The sequence below is a fragment of the Ursus americanus genome, chromosome X, assembly GCF_024610735.1.
Source record: "Ursus americanus isolate L20-20 chromosome X, mUrsAme1.1.p, whole genome shotgun sequence".
In the NCBI taxonomy this organism is placed as follows: Eukaryota; Metazoa; Chordata; class Mammalia; order Carnivora; family Ursidae; genus Ursus; species Ursus americanus.
Window position 1 is genome coordinate 111966303 of NC_142164.1, and position 25429 is coordinate 111991731.

A 25429-nucleotide genomic window follows, 5' to 3' on the forward strand; every position below is an offset into this window, starting at 1 on the left:
GAAATCACCATGCCAGCTCAGAGAAGCTAAGATCAAGTCGCCCTGGTTATTGGATGATTTCTCTCTTCTGTTTTGACCCCTCAGCATCCCCCTTACACCATCTTTTCCTGTGGTACAAGTATTGATTTGAGCGCCGAAGCTGGAGCTCTGTAGGGTAAGCGCTGTGCTTTAGTTTTCCCTCTTCTGTGCTCTAAGACACCTGTAATAATTAGCAGCCTAAAATTAACCCGATCCATCAGATGTAGTGTTTGGTTGCCCTTGAAAGCTTCTTGTTTTTTCCTAACCAGTGCTGCCTGGCATGGCATGATGCTAGCCTCAGTTTCATACGCATACAATGAGAAGACTTGCCTCCTTTTTCTAGGACTTTGATGCTCTGGTGTTTTGCACCCAAGCTGATAGCTCAAGTTGCCTAGTAACCAGCTGAAGACCAGCACCAGAGTAAAAACTAGAGAAGCCACATTCGGTAATAAGGAGAGCAATAGCTGGGAACCAGCAGGTCCAGGGTCACGGTTGGGCTGGACTCTCATGCCTTTGAGGATGTGACCGGCATGTCCTTTATTAAGCTGCTCAAATCCCCCATCTGTAAAATGGGCCTGACACGTGACAGCGGGTCCCTCTGGCACATATTGGAAGGATTAATCAAGAATCCAGAAAACAGTTTCAATTCTTCAGAACCAATGCACCTGGGAAATACACTGGATTGATAATAATTTGGTGTTAGCACGAAGACAGTGTTGGAAAGCAGGGCCAGCTAAATGACCCGTTTCTAAGATTATAAGGCAAATGCAGTAATATCAGTCTCTCCGCTTGCCTTAGAGCTGAGATAACTGTGTTTATGCAATCACCTCAAGGACAGAAAGTAATGACAAATGCATTGAAAATGGAGGAGAAATGTAGCAGAGTGTTCCGAAACAATCTGAGCTATTTTGTCTGAGGTCAATCCACATATGGGGGATTTACTCAGCACTAATTTGGCTAATCTTAGAGAAGTCTGTCATTTCAAGGAGTTGAAACTCAGGACACAAAGTGTATCGTGCCATGAACAGATGATAAAAAAGGCTTCATTTGGGTTTCAGTCACCTCCCTTGATGCTGCGGTAGAATTTGGGGTCACGTGAGCCAACATGCCTCATCTAGGGTTCAAGAACTTCTCTCACCCCTGGCGATCTGAGCATCCATTTTCCCCCTCACAATTACCCTGGGCAGACCTTGAATTTCCCTCATGCTGCTTTATTTCTTCTTCCCTCAAATACGTGGCATTCTTCATTGCTCTGAACCTAAAGGCTCAGAGACTTCTGCCTTTAAAATGTTTTTTTTTTCATAGTTTTCTTGGATGATCTGAAACAAACTTATCCTGAGAACCTCCAGCTTGAGTCCTCCTTCGTAAAAATGGACTGTTTTATTTCCCAGGCCCACAGTGGTCATAACACCCCTGAGGTATCACTAGGCATCAAGAAGAATGGGGTTCAAATCCTTTCTCTTCTGTCTCCTGTGCATGCTTAAGGCAAATTACTCATCTCTCTCAACCTCAGATTCTTTCTATAAAACAGATAATACACTCAAAGTTTGTTGAGACGATTGAATAAGTATATAATGTACACATATACATAAATATCATGTATACATGTGTAATGATAATATAGATATAAATATAGATATAGACATAGACATATATGGTCATATATCTACCTCTCTCTATATATATATATGGTCAGAAATTTCATTAAGTACTCAGCATTCAATAAACTTGTTATCAAGAGCATTTCCTTTCTTTCTTTCTCTCTCTTGCTGTCTCTTCTCTCTCCTTCCCTGTCTCTCTCCCTTCCCCTTTTCAAGCTCTTATACCAAGCACAGTGGCTTTTCTAGAAGCTAGAGTAGGACCCTGTATTACCTAACAAAAATAGATGTGTAGATGTGTTCCTTTGGAGGGGGTTTAAAACCAGGTTAGAAAGTAAAACATCCTGTCCACTAGCCTGCATTATGAGTTTCTACAATGTTTGGAGAATCCAGCCACTTCCTCTGTTCCTCTAGTCCATGCTGAGGCTGTTTGTTAATCACAAGTGCAAAAAGCGTGACTATTACATAAGACAAAGATACCTCCTATAAAAGATACCTCCTTGATTACATTATACTAAATATTTTTAAGTGGTGTTCACCAAGTATAAAAGAAAAACATCATCTTACACTGAAAACTGTCAAGGGCTACTAGGCCATATGTGCCTTCTCCCTGGGCTTTAGGGAACTCATTGTCTGGAAACACGCAATTGCCTGGGCTAAATCTGATCCACCAGCAAGGGCTCTGAAAGACATTCATTCAATCACATGTCCTGACAGTGCAGCAGCTGAGGTGCCACAGGGCACCAGGCCCCTGCACCTAGCACAGAGGACAAAAGGAGGAATCCTGCAGAGGGTTGGTTAAAGGCCAGCTGCAGTGACAGCCCTCACCCTCAGAACACTGGGAAATTCTAAATGCTGCCCTGACCCACATTAGTTTTCTTCAAATATGGGAACTGTTGGAAATTCTATTCTGTTTCCCCGTGAAACACATCTGGGTGCTTCTGTGGGAGCAGGTGATTCCAAAAGGCCAAGAACTCCAATGACACATGACTTGGAAGATTTGTTCTCTTCTAAAAAGAAGCAGAACAGGGGTCCCTTCCACTTCTGGTCTGGTCTGTGCAGCACTTTGCCAGCTTTAGCAGCGAATGTGCCTAGCGCTGGGAAACCCTACAGTCCTGGGAAAATACAGAACAGCTTTCTTAAAGGTAGCCAGGGGTGGGGAATGTCATGTGACCACCAACTCCCTTAAGTACAAGAAGAATGACTCGTTCAATGTAGAAAAATCCAGAAAAAAGTTTACTGGTCAAGCCACAATCCTCATGCCATTTGAGATCTGCTCTTTGTTCTCCAGTTCAATGGTTGCAATTAGGTTTGAGGCAGGAAGTCCTTTGCAAAACTGCTGAAAGCTGTGGAAACTCTCCCTAGAAAAATCTATACATATTCACATTATAATGAAGTATAAGATACATAAAGCATGCTAAAATTACATAAGGTTATGGTTTGATAAATTTTCCCAAACTGAACACACCCGTATCGACAGGACCCAGATCAAAAATAGAACATTACCAGCACCCCAGCGGGATCTCTCTTTCCCCTTTCACTCATCAGGCCACCGAGAGTAAACGCTGTGCTGACTTCTAGCGCCTTAATTAGCTTCTGCCTGCTTTTGAATTTCATATAAATGAAATCATTTAATATGTACACTTTTACATTTAGCTCCTTAAAATTCAGCATTATGTGGAGTTGCTGTTCATCGATCCCCACGTAGATTCCATTGTACTGACATCCCACAGTTTGTCCATTCTATTATGATGGACATTTGGGTAGTTTTTAGATTTGGACTGTTGAGAATAGTATGACTACATTTTCATGCATGTGTGTTAGTGAAGCAACGTGTGCATTTCTTTGGGATGTAAACTAAAAAATAGAATGGCTGGGTCCTACAATATGTGTATGTTCAGCTTTAGTGGATACAGTAAAATTCACTTTCGTTTTGGTGTCAAGTTCTATGATTTTGACAAACACATCGCGTCATGTAACCACGACCACACTCTGGGTAAAAGCACAAAAATTCCCCTAAATTCCCTCATGCTGTTCCTTTATGGTCAACCCCTTACCCACCTTTTCCCTGACGAGCCACTAACCACTTTATAGTTTTGCTCTTTCAGAATGTCTTATAAATGGCATTATGCAGTATGCAACTTCTTAGACTGGTTTCTCTCATTTGGCACAATGTATTTGAGATTCATCTATCTTGCTCATATGTCCTTAGTCTACTTCTTTCTATTACTGAGTAGCATTCCATTGTATAGATCACAATTTGGGTTTTTTTCAAATTTTTATTTATTTATTCGAGAGCAAGAGAGAGTGAGCGAGTGAGAGAGAGAACACGAGTGAGGGGAGGGGGAGAGGGAAAGGGAGAGGGAGAAGCAGACACCCCGCTGAGCAGGGAGCCTGATGCGAGGCTCCTCCAGGACCCTGGGATCATGACCTGAGCCAAAGGCAGACACTTCACCGACTGAGCCACCCAGGTGCCCCTGGATTGCAATTTGTTAATTCATTTATCTGTTGAAAAACATCTTTTTTTCACTTTAAGGTTTCTATAAAAATTCATGTACAGCTTTGTGTGTGAATGTAAGCTTCCATTTCTTTTGGATATCACATAGGAATGTTAGATTATTTGGGTTTCGTTTACCTTAAACTGTTAAGCTGTTTTCTAGAATGACTGTCCCATTTCGAGTTGCCATCAGGAATGTATGAGAGCTCCACTTGCTCTGCTTCCTCACCAGCACCTGCTGTTATCAGGTCACTGGATAAGCCACTCTGATAGCTGTGTAGTCATATCTTATTGCAGTTCTCATTTGCATTTCCCTAGTGACAAATGATGTTGAATATACTTCCACGTGCTTACTTGCCATCCTCAGATGTTACTGTACGTATTCCGTCCAGGGGTTTTAGTTGTAATATGTGGGAGGATAGGGCGAAGTGTGTTTACTCCACCTTAGCCAGATCCAGAAGTTCTCAATACCTTTTTCCCCCAATTTTTAATCGAAGTATAGTTGACATGTGATATTAAATTTGTACAACAAAGTGATTCAACATTAAGTACGTTACAAAACGCTCACTGCAATTAGTGTATTACAGTATTATTGACTGTATTCCCTATGCTGTACTTTTTGGCCCCATGACTTATTTATTTTATAACTGGGAGTTTGTACCTCTTAATCTCCTTCCCCTGTTTTGCCCATCTTCCCACCCCCCTTCCCTTTGGCAACCACCAGTTTGTTCTCAGTATTTACAAGCCTGTTCCTCTCTTTTTGTTGTTGTTTGTTTGTTCATTTGTTTTGTTTTTTGAATTCCACATGTAAGTGAAATCATATGGCATGAAAAGATGCTGAACGTCACTCACCATCGGGGAAATGCAAATCAAAATCACGATGAGTTATCACCTCACACCTGTCAGAATGGCTAGTACCGAAAAGGCAAGAGATAACAAATTTGTTGGCAAGGATGTGGAGAAAAGAGAAATTTCGTGCACTGTTTCTGGGAATGTAAATTGGTGCTGCCACTGTGGAAAGCGGTATAGAGGTTCCTCAGAAAACTAAAAATAGGAATACCATATGATCCAGTTGTTCCACTGCTAGGCGGTTACCCAAAGGAAACAAAAACAATAATTCAGAAAGACATATGCAGCCCTATGTTTGTGGCAGCATTATTTACAGTAGCCAAGATATGGAAGCAACGGAAGCATCCATCGATAGACGAATAAAGAAGATGTGGTATACATATACAGTGGACTATTACGGGTTCATAAATACAGAGAACAAACTGGTAGTTGCCAAAGAATAAAATCATAAAAAGAATAAAATCTTGCCATTTGTGATAACACAGATGGATCTGGGGTATTATGCTGAGTGAGATAAGCCAAACAGAGGGAGACTCCATACCTTGAACTGAATTTTAGTATTTTTCTCAGAGAATATGCTTTCTCTTGGTCTTATAGACAGCACAGCAAATAAATGGAGCATTAAGAGCATGAGGACTCCAGAGGATATGAACGCATCTCAACGACTCTCAAGGATACCTCTTCTCCTTTGAATCACGCCTCCCAATTTGTTGAGAGCCTCCTGTCCTGTATGATAAGCGCCTAGAGAATTCAAGTGTGCAGAAGAACTGGTGTGAATTCATTGAAAATACATCCATACTGGTTTTCCGTCAACCCCTCTGCTTCCCAGGGGACAAATTCACCCATGCCCTTGGGCCGTGGTATTTTAAACTGCCATCATAGAAGGTAACTGGATCTACTTGGGTGCTTTCTCCCTTTTCCACAGTTTTACTGCAACGACCTCAAATTTCGTTTGACCCAGTATTTCTCAAAGTAGAGAGACAGGCTTTCCCCCTGAGGTACGCATACTTCTCAGGCTGCATTAACAGCAGAATCAGTAGGCATGAGTCATGGTGATCAGCTATATGATAACACATTTGTCATACCGGAGCTGGTCTCAAAGCATACTATTTCTGGTATAGCCAGAGCTGAAGTCTTACGATGCCCAAGTATGGCCATCCATCTTCACTTATTAGGCAGGATTACTTGCACCCATACAGAATCCTCTAGGAGGATGTCAGGCATTTTAAATGGCTTCATTAACTCATCCAGGTCATTAGAATAGTGCTCCTCAAAGTGTGGTCTGCAGAACGGCAGCCTCGGCATCACCTGGGAGCTTGTTAGGAATCCCGATGCTCAGGCAACCCCTTCTAAATCAGATCTCTGGGGGTGGGCACAGGAATCTGTATCTTAACAAGCTTTCCAAGGGATTCGGATGCATTCAAAAGTTTAAGAACAACCAATGAGCAATTTACACTTATCGCAAAGCTGAATTTAAAAGTTGGGAAGAATCAGAAGGGGGAATGAAACATGAGAGACTATGGACTCTGAGAAACAAACTGAGGACTTCAGAGGGGAGGGGGTGGGGGAATGGGATAGACCGGTGATGGGTAGTAAGGAGGGCACGTATTGCATGGTGCACTGGGTGTTATACACAACTAATGAATCATCGAGCCTTACATCGGAAACCGGGGATGTACTGTATGGTGACTAACATAATATAATAAAAAATCATTTAAAAAAAAATAAAAATAAAAAAAAAATAAAAGTTGGGAAGAGGAAATGAGAGGCTTTTCCCAATATTTTCAGATTTGTACTGAGTGTTGATTTATTAGTCTTTTAGGACTAGACTTCCCTAAACCTAAACAAGGAAGAACTAAGATGCCTCCAGTAAAGGCATTGAATAAGACTGCCAGCTTCCAGGAGAGTGTGTGGCCCTCCTTTTACCACCATAGGTGGTAAAATATCATTATGAAGTGTAGGTAAGGGGTGCCTGGGTGGCTCAGTCGGTTAAGCGCTGCCTTCGGCTCAGGTTCCGATCCCAGGGTCCTGGGATAGAGCCTGACGTTGGGCTCCCTGCTCAGCGGGGAGTCTGCTTCTCCCTCTCCTTCCGGCTTAAGCTCTCTCTCACTCTTGCTCTCTAACTCTGTCTCTCTCTCTCAAATAAATAAATGAAGTCTTTTAAAAAACATGAAGTGTAGGTTAAAAATGCAGCCTTATTTTTGAACTACTTCAGAGGAAATGCACATGATAAAGTAATTTTTAAATGAAGACAGTTTTTTATATTCCTTACAATTAATGTTTTAAAAAATAATATTAGAAACATGAGGAAAAAACAGGCACAGCTATTTGTGGTGTATTTCCCCCAGAAAAGATAGTATTCTTTGAGCATAATACTAGGGCAAAACGAGCAAGTTTTATAGTAATTCCAGCTATAATCTTGGTCTTGAGCCTAGGTAAAGGAATTCTGAGAGCTGAAATCAAGTAGCGGCAAATTGGCAAAGAAGACAGGAGCAGTCTTCTAAATTGGTCTCCAATTGGTCAGATGGCGTTAATAAATATTTATTGGGTAGTTATTATGTGCGGAGTGTGTGCTTTGTGCTGAAGCTGGCCATCATTATGCCAATTTGGTAGTATAATAAACTAGCCTTCTAAAATGCCCACAAGAACCAATGTAGGCATTAGAAGGTGATGAAGTTTGATTCTTTCCCCCTGTACTCTCCTTCCACGTCTCACAGTCTCCCCAGCCCCGTATCAAGATGTGTTTTTTTCCACAGGAAGCTGATGCTGCTGATTTCGCATCAGGGGCGCAGGATTTTCGTTGTTTCTTTGTTTCATCCAGCCACGAAGATTCTCTGATTCACCCTCGCCGCTCCCAGTTGTTACCAAGAACATGCATTTTGCAAACTAATGAACCAAAATGTGAGGTACCGAGTGTGGACACGGAACTGAGCTAAAGGAGCTTGTTACAAAAAGATTTATTTTTGGAGAATTGTGTGTCCCTGCTGTTCGAACTTTAAGCAAAAGATACATATCATATAATACTTTCAACTGTTTTTCCAGTGAATTTGTAAAAAAAAAAAATTCAATGAAAGTGAATTCGTCATCACATCTTGAATCTGTTGACCTTGGGACTGGAGCCCAGGTGCATCTCCAGTTTTCAGCCCCATGCTGTCCCCCAACTGAGTTGCAGCTGACTTGAAGAAGAGATAATGTTGGCTATTTAAGCGAACTGCAGAGACACTTGGCACGTTGCACGCACAGCCCTAGCAGGAATCCTAGCTGGCCACTCATCTTCCTCCAGCAGAATCCCAGGCATACGAGGAGCCTGAGAAGAAGCAGAGATTGTTTGAAAGGTGAGGGTGCTGGGCACTGCCTCCATCCAGGAACACCGTGGAAGACAAAAGCAGGACAAGGGAATGCTTGGGTGAACCTGGATGGCTAGATGCCTGGGAACCCTGGACTTTTCCTCCACGTTCCCTCTAGGTGCTATTATTTCCTTACATTTGGAAAGAAATTGTGGCTTTATAGGATTTTGCAAAAAGAGGAAGGGAACAATCACTTTGAATAAGCAAAAGGGCTTTTTCTTTGTTTGTGAGACGGTTTTGTTCGTTTCCCTTTGGTAACATCCCGGGTCTCTGTCCCAGCTTGTGCTCCAGCAGTATTCAACAGTTACTGATTAGCAGTGCGTCTCGTTGCTCAAGGATTTGGAAAATCTGTTGGCAGACATTAATTCACGGTGAGAGAGGACCCAACTCTGCGTGACTTAGACCAGAGTTTCCTAACACTAGGAGTCTGAAGACCTCTTTATACCATCAGAAAAATCTCCAAGTCGTCGTATAATTTTACCCACGTTTCTAGCGCTAGTTGGTTGAGAAAATAGTTTATACAAGGGCAAAATAACTATAGTTTCAAACACAGTTTTAAATGATTTTGTATTTTATTAATCACAACACCTGCAGACATTTGAAAATAGTCCATATATCAGAAGCCCAAGGCCCATATATAGGAAGACCTATTTTTATTAATTAGGCAGCCTATATTTGGTGAGCAGAGGGATTAAACGGTCCTTTTGCAAAGGACCTAGAATTCCTGAGTGCCCACAATGCATAGATTTGAAACCAGTGACTTAGAAAATGAATGCCCTCAAATAAACAAATGAATGAATAAATAGAAAATGAATAATTGGGGGGGGACCCAAACTTAGACTTATTAGTAGAAGAGAAGGAAGTAGACCTCTTTGCTGAGTCTGGAATTATGATTACTTTGATTGGTAAATGGGAAATTATTTTATGATAATTCGTGTTACTGCTATGAATATCTGTGATGAATTTAGGGGCACTTATTACTTTGGGGTCCACCATCAGTGTTAGCAGAGCAATCAGATGAAATGTCTTTTTTAGAAGTACATTTTGACTATTAAAATGGTGTTTTAAAAGATGCCTTTTCTCTTCAGGGATTCAGGACTGCAGACCAGGCAAACATTCATGGCTTTGAGATGTAACATCGCCAGGATGGACAGGCATGTCCTGAGTGCCCTGAGCGAGGACAGAAGGTAACTTGCCTCCTACTGTACAACCTCTGATGTTGATGGGATGACAACCACCCATAAGGTGAAGGAAACACCCATTTAAGGAGGGATGTTGGCTCCCAGCAGAGCTGGACTACAGCTGACAGCAGCCTTATGACTGCTTCTTTTTTCTAACTCCCCGTTCAACTCTGAACCACGAATCCTCACCTAGGATCTCTGGGGGTGATATCGGGGCTTTAAGTGGAATTTTGAGCAAAGGAGAAAGCATGACCTGAATCTGATTTTGGTTCAGCCCCTCTCTTCTCTTTGAAGCCCCCAAAGTCACTGCGCCCACAATGGACAATGGCAAGGGAAGAAAGGCACCTTTTTTTTTTCTTTCAGTGAGCTTGTGCCTAAAACTGCAATGCAGAGCTTTCTAGGCAACTGGATAAGAATCCACAGCTTAGACCCAAGTGCACAGGGAGAGCTTATCCGTCCCCTAATTCCATACCCCACTTTCAAATTTTTACCACCCTTATAGAAACTGTATTAGGAATATGACGCCAGGGTTTAGAACATCCAAGTGTGTGTGAGACAGAAAATAAGAAAAGGACACCAGAACCCAAGGCCAGATTCTGCTCCATGAAGGCAAGGGAAACAGAATAACACCCATGGATTTGACCCTCTAACACACAGGGTAAAACACGCACTACAGTGCTAGAATCTGAGCCTCTCGGATTAGCAACATCTGCTTTGGGGAAGGCCCTGGAAAATAGGTGGGAGGAAAGCAGAGATCTTCTCTTTTCTCTATGGTACCTTCTCATTCTAGAAGGCCCTTTTCCACTTACGAATTCTACCTTGGAGGATATGTAGCTTTGGAAATCTTCACACAATGAAATTTTTTTGGCAGATGAAATTCTGCTCACAACCTTGTTGGTACAAGAAGCTGCATGGAAACTGTCTTTGACTTCCTGAAGCAGAATAGTAAACAGGCTCATGCTGGCATTTGATGAGTTAAGTGAACTGAAATGTGAAGTCTGACAAATTTGTTAATGGAATTTTCTTTAACCAAGAGGATCAACAAAATCCATAGGAAGTAAATCTTTGTTTCATCTCCTACTGCTGTTATTGACAGAATTATGGAGACTTTTTTTGCAGAAAGTCATTGAATTGCCTGATTTTATAAAAAGTGGATAAAAACAGTATCTAATGCCGAGGAGGTAAAAATGTTCTAGAACAGTGCTGCCCAATGTTCTGCAATGTCCAATATGGTAGCCAGCAGCCACATATGGCTACTGAGCATTTGAACCGTGGCAGTATGACTAAGAAATTGAATGTTTAATCTTATTTAACTTTAAATAATTTGATTTCAAATAACCATGCATGTCTGGGGACTACCATATTGGAAAACACAGTAATAGAACTCACGGGTGCTATATTTTTATTAAATATATCATAGGCATAAAAGAATATATAGTATAGTTTAAATAATAATCAAATAATCCGTGTACCCTTCAACCCTTCTTAAGAAAGAGAATATTAGCCAAACCTCTGAAGTTCCCCAGGTGCCCCTGCCTAACCCTTTTGTACCCCACTCCACCCCCCCCCACCCGAGGTAACTACTATCCTGAATTTTGCGTTCATCATTCCTTTACTTTGTTGGATGTTTTTACCAGAATCTTTATGCATTTCTAAACAAAATTTTATTTTACTTCACATGTTTTGGGACATTTTATGAACAGAATTATGCTGTGTGCATGCTTTGGTGACTTGCTTTTTTCCTCAATATTGTGTTTAACAGTCACCCATTATTGATGCATATAACTGTATTTTATTTTCACTGCTCCTCTTAATATGCTGACACATTTTATTTAAATGGAAGCACAGATTAGGTATTCTTTTGTGCCCTGCTCCAGTTTATTAATATATTGTAGTTTTTTCATCCATCCTCCAGTCAATGGTAGTAGTGGTGTTTCTATTCTCTTGCTATTACAAACATTCTAAGAATATTTTTCACATGTTTCTAAGGTCAGATAAGAAAGAGTCTAGGGTACAGGCCTGGGAGCCAAACTGTTGGGTGATAAGAATATGCTTATTTTTCTTTACAAGGTGATGTCACATTCTTTTCCAAAGTGGTGGAACCAATTTATATACCTACTAATAGCTCAAGAAGTGTTTGGTTTGCCACATTCTGGCAATAATCATCTTTGTCAGACATTTCAATTTTTGTTCATCTGGTAGGCATAAATGCCATCTCATTGTGTCCTTAATTAGCATCTCCAGATTATTAATGGGATTAGGGATATTTTCATTCATATATATTTTCTTTTGAAATGCCTGCATTTTTTTTCTTTTTTTTTCATTGATTTGTGGGGCTTTCTTTATATTCTGAATATTAATCCCTTGCCAGTCATATGTACTGCAAATATCTTCTCCCTATTTGTGGCCATCTTTTACCTTTTATGGTCTATTAATTGAATAGAAATTCTTAATTATAATGTACTTAAATTTAGCATGTATTTCCTTTGCTTGGGTATTTGTCATCTTCTTAAAGAAATCCTCCCCACTGAGAGTTGTAATGCTTTTCTCCTGTATTTTCTTCTTCAAGTTTAAGTTTTCTGTTTGCCTTTGAGTCTTGTATCCACCTGCAATTGATTTTATTTATGATAGAAAATGGAGATACAAGTTCATTTCTTTCCATAGGGATAACTATTCATTCCAGTGTTTGTTATTGAAGAGATGGGTTATTTACTCACTGATCTCCCATGCCAACTCTTGTTTATGTACGCCAATTCTAGGCCCTCTCTTTTCATGTATCTTTCATCTCTTTTCATTTTTTTTCATGAATCTTTTCATCTCTTTCACGTATGCGTGGGCACAATTTCAGCCCTTCCCTTTTGTGCTATTAGTCTGTTTCTCTAACCCTGAGATAATACCACTATCTCTTAAGTACCGTAATGTTGAAAGAAAGGAGCCAGACACACAAAAAATAACTAATCTGTGCTTCTATTTACATAAAACACAAAACAGAATGAAGCATGCAGAAGAGCAAGAGATGAAGCCGAAGAGGTATTAGGTGGGACAGATCATGGAGTGAGATGGAAGCCATTAGAAGGTTTTCAGCTGAGGAGTGCCATGACCCACCTTATGCCATCAGAGGATCACTCTGGAACTTAATTGAGAATAGGCTTTTGTGAGGCAAGAGCGGAAGCAGGGATACCAGTTATAAAGCCAGTGCAACAGTCCAGGTGAGAGAAGATGGCAGATGGGACTGGAGTGGTGGCAGCAGAGGTAGTGACATGCAGTCAGATTGCAGGTATATTGTGATATCAGGTTGATCGTATTTGCTGGTGAACCCATTGTGAGGTGCAGGAGAAGGGAGGCATCAAAAGAAGAGAAGAGGTATCAAGAGTGACACATTGAGAGTTTTGACTGAGGAGCTGTAAGGATGGATTATGTAGTATACAGCACGGATGTAATGTATATAAACCTATATGACATATATGTAAGTTACCCATACATACCTAGTGCACAGTACAGGTTTGCAACATGGTATGTATATGTCTTTAAGAAATAGTCCCTCTCTCTCCTTCATGGCGTATATATCAAGTTCAGCTTTAATATCCTGTAGTTCCTTAATGTTAGAGTTATCGTTGTGCGACGTCTATAAGGCTTGATTCTTAGGTAACTGATACGCACCAACAGTGATGTCCCTCTTGGCAAATAATGAGTGTTAAACAAGAGTAGCTCTAACCATGTGGCTTCCAAGAGCACAGTTTTTTTCTTTAAGACCAAGTGCTATTTTAGCATGAGCCTAGGGGTGAATGTTTACAGCAGAAAGCTTTGAGATTTCTACATTATCTGGGTATAAATAGAACCTTCGTGGGGCACCTGGGTGGCTCAGATGGTTGGGCGTTCGAACGCCTTCGGCTCAGGTTGTGATCCCAGGGTCCTAGGATCGAGCCCCGTGTCAGGCTCCCTGCTCGGCGGGGAGCCTGCTTCTCCCTCTCCCTCTGCTGTTTCCCCTGCTTATGCTCTCTCACTCTCTCTGTCAAATAAATAAATAAAACCTTTAAAAATAAATAAATAAATAAATAAATAAATAAAACCTTCGAGCCCCTTGGAAGAAAGCTTAGGTATTTACCGAGATGACAATTATTTTCTGCTGCTGCTGACCAGTGGAATACTTTCCAAATGCTGTTTTATTTCCATCAACCCCTCTAGATGGATGGCTTGATATGACCTTATTGATCATGTGACTTTCAGAGACGACAGACCCCATCACCAACATGACACTCTCTCCCCACACATCTCAGTCTGCAAAGCTAGTACCAGGCACTTGTTTTTCAGGTTAACATTACCAACACCAAATTAATCTGTGTGGTTGCTACAGAAGTTATACTTTGTCCTTTCTTGGGTTTATAATAGATATTTAATCAAAAGATTTGGCCAAGAACAGCACCCCTCTGTGCCACACTACCTTCTTACCTAACTTCAGTCATATCCCTGAGGACTCACACAGTTATGCCCAAATTCTGCTCTCCATCCAGTTGGATTCATTGCCAGTGAAAGGTCAATAACATTAAGTGTTCTTGACTTGGTGTTCTTTTTAAGATAAACAAGAAAATACAGGGCACCTGGGTGGCTCGGTGGGTTAAGCATCCAACTCTTGATTTCAGCTCAGGTCATGATCTCGGGGTCATGAGATCAAGCCCTGCATCGTCTCTGCGCTGGGTGTGGAGCCTGCTTAAGATTCTCTCCCTCTACTCCACCCTCCCTCTTTCCCTCTCCTTCTCAAAGAAGAAGGAGAAGGAGAAAAGAAAAGATGAAAAAATACAAGGCACTAACCAGCAGCAGACATTAACTGGCTTAAAGCAACACCCTCCCTTCAGGTAATGCAAAGTATGTAAGAGATGCTTTAATGTGATTTGAAGATCCTTTTCCATCTGCTTCATCAGTCGAGTACAGCAGCTAGTTTTATATTGTCATGACTCCAGCTTTTGAAATTTGTAAAACTCGTGTAAAGATAGACCAAGGTACAAAATAAAAGGTCTTTTCTGTCACCCACACTTTTTTAATGCAGTGATACAGTATGGAGTTCTTACCCATAGAAAGGTAATTGTGCCAGGCACCAGGAAGTATAAAGAGATAATAAACGGCCTCCACCATTAAGGAGTTTACTATCATGGGAAGACAGAGTTAGAAGCCAATCATTTTAGAGCCAGCAAAAGCCCAGCAATGACCTCCAGGGGACAGTTTAGTAGTGAGTAAGTGGGGATCATCATAGTCAGATAATACAAGTTAACATTTATCACATAGTTCTAAGTGTGTTACATGTACCATCTCATTTAATCTTCACCACCACCCTGTGAAGTAGGATATATTTTTTTTATCACCATCCTACAGACAATTAAATTGAGGTATAGTCACATTAAGTGACTGCCTTGAGTCACACAGGTAGCAAGTGGTACAGCCAGGATCTGGAAGAATCCAGGCAGTCCTGCTGCAGAATCCATGTCACAACCTCCGTGTTGTTCTGCCATTCTGATGTCTCGCTGGGAAAATCGGCTCTACCATTTACTGTAGTTAACAAAGGGCGGGTGAAAAGAGAGAGCTTTTTATTTTGTGTCCTGGTGTGTCTCTGCACCACTTTACAAATTTGGAAAGCAGGAGTCATGATAAGATAAAAATAGCTGCTTCTTCACTAGGCAGGGAACAGTAAAAGGATCTTTAAATCACATTCAGATAGCTCTTTCATACTCCACGTTGGAAGAGGGTTGCCCTTCCGTCTAGCAAATGTGGATTGCACGCTTCAGACTTGAAATGTGTTCTCTTAAAAAGAATACCTAGATCAAGAACACTTAGGGTTGCTGTCTCTATCGTGGCAGATAGCTGGAGAATGGCAGAATTTGGACTTTAGTGGTATCTAGCTAGCTGCTCTAAGACTTCGTTTGTTTGCCTATAAAAGAGGAATAATAATAATATCTCCCTTAGAGGGTATGTGTGAGGATTAAATTACCTATTAGAGTAAAATGCTGAACTTGATGCCTGGCACATAAAAAGACTGCATGGGGACGATGATAGTGATGATGGTGGTGGTGATAGAGATGATCATAAAACCCCTTTCTGCTGTTGGCATGCTCAATTTTAGAACTTCAAATTTTAGAATGCTTGGCTGAGATGTTCTGCTTTTTAGACTTATGAATATCATCTTTATAATTAGAAACATCCATTTATCAATGAGCTCTTCTGTGGTCCCTTACTGGCTTTTACATGCCTCGTCTTTGCCATCTCTCTGAGACATGATGAGAACATTTGAAAGAAAACCTTTACCAATTGCCGTATAACCAGGGTTGATATGAACAAAATTCAGTGAGAAGATTTTTGCTTAGATGAAAGTCCCTCTACCCCTCACTCTGCGCCCCCACCCTGCACTGCTCAAGCATTAGAATTTGCAGAACGTGATTCTGAACATTCTTGTGAATGGATTAGAGCATTCCCAAAGACAAAAGAAAGTGCAATGATGTTGCCTGTAAATAGAATATCTCACCTAATTCATTATACATACTATACGTACATCTACTTCCAACACAAAGCCCACTGTACCCAGGCACACTGAATTTCAGTAAATCATTCCTTGGACAGTCTTCATCTAAATTAATGTAGAATTGTGTTCACTGAGCAAACGCATTCTTTGTGATCACTGATGAGACCTCAAGAAAGGCTTCTTCAAATTCTGGAATGCCTTCCATTCACCATCACAGGAAGTTTACTTTCAGATTTCAGAATGCCAATTGGGAGTTAAAGCACATTTTTAAAAAAAATCTAGAATGTGTAATTAAACCAAATGGTTAGTCCTGCTTGCTATTGTGTGTATATATAAGCATTCTAATTGTATTCAGTTCTATAAAATAGAAACATTTAGTTGATTGTCTTTCCTTTCAGCTTTCCAAAGAAATATTTATGTTGCATCCTTAGATGTGAGAGTGGGCTAAAATATGACTTCTAAATAGGACCAAATTTCATTGACTTGGAAGAAAATTTCACCACTAAGAGAACGTGTATGTGTATATGTGTATGTGTGATGTTGTTTTGCTGTACATTGTAATCACTCTTCAGGCTATTTTGTGGATCTCATGGAATTCATTTACAGTCACACAGTGAAGGAAATCTCTCCAGATCAACATATTAGGATATGTAGTGAAGAGAAGTAACAAAGCTCTAATTTTCGTAATGTAGATTGGGTGATTTTCTCTCTTCCATTCTTCCTTTCTGCACAGGCCTCCCTTCCCCGGCCAGTACACAGCCATTGTTAAAATGTGGAAGAGCTCAAGGGGATGGGCAGCTGGGTTTTCACTCTAAATTGCAAGCTTGCATGCAGAGCCAGCTGCCAATATCAAGTGCTTATCTCCGTCTCATGACTCGTCTTTGACCTCAGTGCGATAAACCATCGGGTGCAGGTCGGATACTGACTTATCCCTGGCTTTGGGGTGTACGGTAAATACCTAGGGCTTAGTGAAGACCAGGAGAGGCCACCAGGGCTTTAATTAGACCCGCGGGTGAAAAGTGGAATCCCACAACATAGATCAGAAATAAAGCCCAAAGACCCATTGAAAACCAGTCTGGAAAAAAAAGAAAAGACATCCTGGATCAGCAATATTAAACCTGGTTCAGTTCAAGAGGGTTTTAAATGATGATCCCTCAGTGACGGTGTAAACACTAAGAGGGAGCTCTGTGTCTGACATTCAGCGCTTAGCACACTTCCTTCTAAGCACCTGATACATCTCTGGAGGAGAAATGAAAAATAACCATGAATATTGAAAGCCCACTTTAGTGCAACATTCTCCACTTTGCCTCTTTGTTTTCCTGCATGCCTACTTGTATCTTCTCTCACTCTTGTTCTCTTTCTCTCTCTCTTATTCTGTCTTGACGGGTGGTCTCTCCTCCCTCATCTATGTGGCAAGAAACATAGCCATCTCATGACTCTACTCTGAAGTTAACAACCTCTCCACAACCCAAACAGAACCAAATTTCATTAGTATGATTTCCAAATAATCTGTGCCCCAACTTCTCACAAAAGTCTTGGAGTCAACTTAAAATAAAAATGTATAGACATGTGAACCTAGGCTAGTAAAAAGGAATTTTTTTAAAGATTTATTTATTTATTTGAGACAGTGTGCAAGAGGGAGGGGAGAAGGGAGAGAGAATCCCAAGCAGACTCCCCATTGAGCATGGAGCCCAATGCAGGGTTCAGTCTCATGACCCATGAGATCATGACCTGAGTTGAAACCAAGAGTTGGATGCGCACCCCAATAAAAAGGAATTTAAATCATGGTTAGGAATCATATAAAGAAAGTGAGACTATAAAGCATAACAGTAATAAAATAGTGAAATGAAATAGTCACCATAACTAGCATGTAAATTTAGCTGGGAGCTTCCTGGAAGTCGAGATAATTAGGGAAACATTATAGATTACAAAAATGTCACCACCTAAGAGAAAAAAATTACCATTTTTTTAAAAAACCAGGTCTCATCATAATGTTGGACACATAGTAGGTGCTCAATAAGCATTTGTCAGATGACTTACGAGAAGTTAAACATTTTCCTGGAGAAAATGTAACATTATATGCATTCAGAAATACACTCACACAAAGATGTGAGTCTGTTTTTCACCCAGCTAGTAATACAAAGGGGGCTGCTTCAACCATGTCTCTGTAGAGAATGCAGATGTCTTTTCTATAAGGATTCTGATTTAAGCTGAGAGATAACATTAGATAGTAGTTCAGAGAATGCATTAGTCCTATTTACAACTCCTTTGACTGCATATAACAGAAATGGACTTAAGTGGACCCAAACTTGTATAAGCAAAAAAGCCACCACTTATTAAGATATAATAACATGGATCCCAAAGGCCTTTAGAATGCATTAAAATGAGGGGCTTGGAACACCAACTGTACACTTTCCTTTTCTCATCTCTGTATCATCTTCATTTCTTTCTCTTCTTCTTGAAATTTCTGTATCTCTCTCCTCCTGAGCTTCTCTGCTCTCCAGTCCACATGGTGAAAAACAGGATTGCACTGCCACTCATGGAATTATATTGCCTTCTTTTAAATAGGCAGTCCTGATGGAAACTGGAACTTCAATCCTAATTCCAAAATTTCAGGGAAGGTTCTCTATTTCATACAGTCTAGATCACACATATAAGTCTGGACCATTCAAGTGTGTATAGGAAACCAAGGCCATATCACAGAAAATGGTTGCCAGAGGGACTGCTCTTACCTTTTGGGTGGGAGAGGAGTGAGGTCCTGAAGAAGATTCTACTGCAGCCAAGGTATTATTGAATGCATTGCTATTAGGGGATCTAGCACTTAACACAAAGCTAGAAGTAAGAGATCCTATTATTGGTGGGTAATCTAGAACATCTCTTGCAAGTATAACCCTTCCCAACCATGATTTTGGCTAAAGTTACATATCAGTTCAAAAATAAGCTTTTCCAATGCTTTTGCTTTCAGATGACTATGTGGGAAGTTGAGGCATCTTTTTTTATTTTTATTTATTTTTATTTTTTTAATTTTTTGAGAGAGAGAGAGAATGAGTGGGGAGGGGCAGAGGGAGAGGGAGAGAGAGAATCTCAAGCAGACTCCACAATGAGCACAGAATCTGACTTGGGCCTTGATCTCACAACCCTGAGATCACTACCTGAGCTGAAATCAATAGCCGGCCACTCAACCGACTGAGTCACCCAGGTGCCCCAGTTTAAACATCTTTTTGAAAATTAAAGAACATGATTTGTATTTTGACTTAGATAAAAAGTCATCCTACCTTTAATGGAAATGGGCCTCAGATGGACCTGGGCAGAGTCCAGATTTTTCTCAGAAAAGAACTTAAAATCTGCTCAAAGTCCTGCAGAGATCCCATCCCACTCCCCAGATAGGCAGATCATAGGATATAGGAGAGAGAATTTTTACCTTGGAAATTTTACAGGGAAATGTTAGGGTCAACTGCCATGAGTACCATAGCACCATTCTGGTCCTGAGGACTATCTGGGTGACAAGTGAGGGAGAGAAATCACATGATGACATCAGATTTCCAAATATCTTTCCCTTGGACCATTCATGACATAGGTGTTAATCAGCTTATCATGACCAAGAGAGGACAGTGGCCTATGGTGGGGCCAGAATGCAGGGTTCTCAGACAGGAATGAGTCCTCTATCCCCTGTATTAAAACATTCAAAGCTGGTCCATTCTTACCATGGGTAATACAGGATTTGGGGGGAGATCTAGACTTATCTATGTCCCTCTTCCTCTTTTTTCACAGCCAAAACAACTGGATAGAATGGCTAGAACAAAAACCACATTTATGCATTGGGAGAAGAGAAGGCACCCTAATAACTTGCTATTTTGTCCAATCCTGCCAAATATATGAAATTTCCCAAAATGTTTCACTCTCTGCTTAGGGTAGAGAGTTTCCAATAACATGAGGCACAATAATAAACACAGGCCAGTAGACTCAGGCTGAGATCTAGCAGGCCCTTGGAGGAAGAAATGATTAATAGCATCAGAATGACATCCTTGAGGGGCTGATCTGCCATCTCTGAGACAACAGTATCTAACTTTACAGAACAAACAGCACCACTAGACTGGGACTTGAGCCACCTTAGTGCTTTCTGAAGAAACAGGGAAACGAAAAGAACAGTTTTAGAACCAGAGTAGGAAACGTGCCAGTAAGACAATGGTTGGAGTGCATTTGGCAGGCTTTAGGGAAATGCCAGCTGAATCCAATATGTTCATTACACAATGCAAGCTAAGTCTGAGTGAGTAGAAACCAGCTAAAGCAAATGTAGCTGGAAAGCAGTAATTTTAAAAAAAATCAAGAAATGGTGCGTCTGTGGTTAGAAAATGGTAATAAAAAATCAGTCCAGAAACTTGGGGATGCCTTATGGTTTGTGGAGCAAATAAAAGAGATTGGAATATATAGGGTAGTGGTCCCTCAAGGAGAAGGATCAGTCTGGAAACTTGTTAGAAATGCACATTTTTGGCCTCTCCCCAGTCTTGCTGAATCAGAAACTCTTGGGGTGGGACTCAGAAAGTTGTGAACAATATTCCAGGTGATTCTGATGCATGCCAAAATTTGAGAACCACTGGCATAGGGGAATGGATATTAAAAGGCCTTTATAAACATAGAAAAAAGAAGCGTTATATACTTACCACATATATGGGAGAAGAAAAAAATGTTCAAATAAATGCCCTATGAGCATCTTCCCTAGAGCTGTGTTTTTCAAAAGCCAGGTCATCATACATTATTGGGTCATGAAATATATCTGAGTCCCTGATCAGCATTTAGGAAACGTAAGTAGATTAGAAAAGATCTATTGTACTTAGGGTGTTTTCACCTTAAAATCTTTTTTTCAGTCATCTGTCTCTGTGTATATGTATGGATATGTGTGTGTGTGTGTGTGTGTGTGTGATTAGAATGTAAAAATTATTTATTACCTTGTATAGAGATCAGACCATTGCAAAATCCACTTCTCTAAGGCAGCGATTCTTAAATTTTAATGTACATAAGCAGTACCCAGGTGAGTTAAAGATAAATCTCCCAGCCGCAAGCAGAGATTTGGGTACATTAGACCTGAGGTCAGACCCAGGAATCTGCATTTTAACAAGGGCTCCAAGTGATTCTGATTCAGGTGGTCTGCAGATCCACTTTGAATACCATGTGTCTGGGGTACAGATTGTAACTGATATTAATGATAAAAATGTGACAATTCAGATTAAATATTATTGAGCCCAAATTAATGCTAAGCTGAAGACTGTGGAGTTTACAAGGTTGAATTGGACATGGATCCTTCCCTTAAAAATATTTTAAAATTTTTAAGAGATGGTCTTTATTGTTGGGCCTGCCTGGTTTGGAGAGTCTACAAAAAAAAAAAAGGTAAAATATCCCTGGGGATATTATTTGCCATGTCCATCTTGTTAGTAAGATAGAACATATATTGGGCCAATCTAGAGCCTCAGCTAGCCCATCTCATACCTTTGTGAGTTGTAAAAAGAGGCACCCACTCTGGGCAAATGAATTAGGAAAAGACACACCTAAAGACACATCTAGAAATAGTTGCCTCTTCCTCCACACTAATGTAGGCTCAGGCCAGTGCCATAGCTCTGTGGTGTAGATTCTAACGAGGGCCACAGGTTATTCTCTCTCATCCATAGTCTTTGGTACCATACGCCTGCACTACTTCTGGACTGTCGCTAAGACTTAATTTGGTCAATGGGATATCAGCAAACATGATGCAAGCAGAGAGTCAAAAAAGGCCTTATACTTTGGGATTTGTCCTCCTGCTGCTCTCAGTAACCTTTCTTACCATGCAAACAAGCCCAGGGTAGCCAGATGGATGATGGGAGTCTGTTAGGGGAGGGGTCTCAGTCATCCCAGCCATGCCAGCTGAGGCCATCCTAAACCAGCTAGCTCCAGCCCACCCATAAGCTGACTATAGATGAAAAAGCCAGCTAGCCAAGCTCAGTCAAACTTAGAAGAACCACCCAACTGAGCCCAATCCAGATACCCAACCTATAATAACCATGAGCAGGAAAAAAAAAAAAGGTTATTGTTTTAGCCACTAAGGTTTGAGCTATGTGGGTATGTACTGAAGGCTAATTAGACACTCAGTAAGCTCTGATCGGAGTTCAGTCCTTACTCAAGCCCCAAAGCCCAGTGATCTGTGGAGGGCACAAGCTGCACCATTACACATGGCAGCCTGAGGTGCAACGTATCTCAAGCCACATTAAGCTGTATAGGCTGCAGGGCAACCACCAGTACGTCTCAGCCTTGTAGAGCGGTTGGATTTGATTGTCTGGCCATACATGAGAGACTGAAGTGACTTGAGAAGAGCCTGGTGGGTTGGGAAATTGGATGGTTTAATGATAAGATCATACCCAGTTAATGCATAGTGGATCGTACAGTATCACAAAAATTCCCAATTGACTGTTGTAATTACAGTAGTCATTGTACACACACAGCCTCTTAGGTCTAAGGATTGCTTTGGGCCATTTTTATTAAGAAAAACATACATATTGAGAAGATGTAATTATTTCTGCTTTTCATTATCAGTCTGGATCTTGTGCAAACCATTCTTAGAAAGTGTTCCTTTATAACAGAGTGGCAGAAAACAGCCAGACAAGCTCCAGTAACAAATTCCCCCTACTCTCTACTTCTTATCACACCATCAAATGTAAAGGGGAGAAATTGGAATCTCTCGTCCATATTTTCTTCAATTTGGAAAGTTTTCCCTTTCCTTTTAGATTCTGAAACAGTTTTCTTTCATGATATCAACACATACCTACATTGATCATGGAAAAAGGAAAATCATATGCCTTCATAGTACCCTGTGTACAGAAATGAAGTCCAAGCAGGCTGGTTTCTCATTCTGAAGTGGGAGTGGACAGCTGTTGAATGAAAGATGAATTGGGTATATCGATGATGACAAGACACGGAGATGCTCACAGCACAAGGGCAGCACCTTATATACCTATTGGGGAAAGGAGGAAACCCGGAACAACACTGAGAGCAATCAACAATGCTGGTGTTCTTTAATGAGCCCCATGGATAGGCCATAGCTGGGATGCAGGATCCCTGGGATTACGTGCAACAATTCATGTGTATGAATGTATGTGCTTTTATCTGTGGAGAAGGTTCACTAGCTTCATCAGATTCCTAAAAGGATCTTTACCCTCACTACCTTTCCAAAAAAACTAAGAACCGCTGCAGTAATGGAAACTTAATTTGTAAAAACTTGATTCATCAGAGGATGACTTGGTTTCCTTTTTTTTTCCTTGAGAGCTTTACTGAGGTACAATCGATATACAAAACAGATATACATTTTTACTGTATGCAATTTGATAAGTTTGGCCATATGCGTATACCTATGATACTATCACCACAATCAAGCTAATGGACATACTCATCACCTCTGAAAGTTTCCTTGTTGTCTTTTGTATGTGGGTAGTAAGAACCCTTAACATGAGATCTGTCTTAAGAAATTTTTAAGTGCACAATACCATGTTGACTATAGGCACCATGTCACAATAGATCTCTAGAACTTATTCATCTTGCACAGCTGAAATTTTATACCTACTGAATAACTCTAGAGGAGCTCTTCTGTTGTTTTTCTTTTGAAACCAGGCCCTGATTGTCCTTTACACAGAAGTACTTTGCCCTCCATATGTAAGGTGGACCTTTCCTTTCCCTTGATTTTATAATGAAATTAAATGTGTGCTCCTATGGGGAGGAAAAAAAAATCTTCCAGTTTATACTTTGAAATCTCTTGGCAAGAAAAGGGTCAGGCAGGGAGGAGTAATTCTCTCCACCAGTCTCCATGCCAATTTCCCTACAGCCTTTTTAAAATTTCTTTTGTGGTCCTTTCATCTATTAGAATTTCTTTTTTTCTGACTCTAGGACACACCTGATGCTCTCTGCCTCTCTCCATGGTCCAAAGGAGTTTGTTCTGGGTCCTGGGCATCCTTTGTGATCCCCTGGTTCACTTCAGCTGGAGCTCTGCTCTCTGCCTTCTTGTATGTGAGTACTTAACAGACTCAGTATATTTGCCTTCCCTTCATATCCCTTAACATACAAACGATGCACCTGATCTAAAGGTCCTCAAATTTGAGGTGTGATGGCACAGAGAATGAATCAGTCCCTTTCTTCATCTGAATCTCTGTGAGTTCAGAACACTGTCTGCTTGTCTCATTTAACCAAACACACCTAGCAACCATCCATAAAAGAGATGCTATGCAGGATTAGCAAAGGGTTCTTAACTTACCTGCCCCCCCCCCCAGTATTCTGGGAAAGGATCTGGAAGCAGTAGATGATGAAGGTCTTCATAAATATCTTTCAGAAACAGACTGGCCAGCCAGGGATCCTCAGTAGGGAGTGGGAAGTGTTCAACCATCAGTAAACTTGATTGCAGAGCTGAAAGGTGATTTGGGAACATAGGTGACCTATTTAAAGAGTGAAGCTGATTTGTTTATCCATTCTGGAGAAATATCAGATTAAGGTGACGTAGGACCTGTCCATTCTTGAGGGAGGTAGAGAGAAGAGGGATTTATTTATTGGCTTCTATTGGTTGTCATTTTAAAAGCAGCAAAACCACATTACACCAAAAAAAAAAAAAATGGAATACGGGATAAGGAAGAAGAACGAACCCTCACTTCCACCCCTGATCTCCCATTCTCGCAGAACCAAAATTAAGATGTTGCTGTGTTTTAATCATGCAACATGATCTACTTTTTCATTGTGTGTGTATGAAACCCAGTTATCTCAACCATTGTTTGTTCTCGGGTGATCCCATTCTGGGGATACCTATAGTAGTTTGTGAGTCTCCCACAGAATTTCAAATTAGCTGGAAACACATGGGAAAACATCTTCCAGTCAATCAAATGGTGCTATGGAGTAAGGCTAACCGGATTACCTTACTTACTAGCTGAGCAGATTGGACCATGGCTTACCATCAATACATATCAGGGTTTTTTTCCTTATAAAATGAAGATAGTAATGATCACTAGCTAAGAGTATTGTTGAAGAGTTAAATAAGACAATCTTTTAAAACACATAGCAGAGAACCCAGAACACAGTAAGTATTCAATAAATGCTGGCTGTTGGCATTAGAAAGAGTCTACCCCTGCATTTGTTGCTTTATGTTTCCCATGTGTTGTTTACATCCCCCAAGCCAGGAGCATAGAGCCTCTCAGTCAGAGAGGAGAAGGAAGATGTAATGGCATTGTGATCTGTGGTTGTCATGGCTAGTTCTTAAACGAGAATAGAGTTCACATATGCTCTCAGCCGTATGTTTGTTCAAGACACCATGTCGGTTGAAGGTGCCCTTGTGAGCCTACTCAGCACTACTGTGGTTTTCTATCACCATCAATCAGGGAAACACATGTTAATTAAGTGCTTTACTGTTTTTGCACATGATTTATTAGGTC

At 40.7% G+C, this 25429-nt stretch overlaps 1 long non-coding RNA gene across 1 annotated transcript; it reads left to right on the forward strand.

Annotated features, from left to right (window-relative positions):
• The first annotated feature begins 8045 nt into the window (after positions 1–8045).
• Positions 8046–24023, forward strand: LOC148107009 (uncharacterized). The gene is made up of 3 exons (XR_015723365.1): positions 8046–8297; positions 9398–9496; positions 23904–24023. It is a non-coding gene; the product is annotated as an uncharacterized LOC148107009 (long non-coding RNA).
• Positions 24024–25429: the final 1406 nt, after the last annotated feature.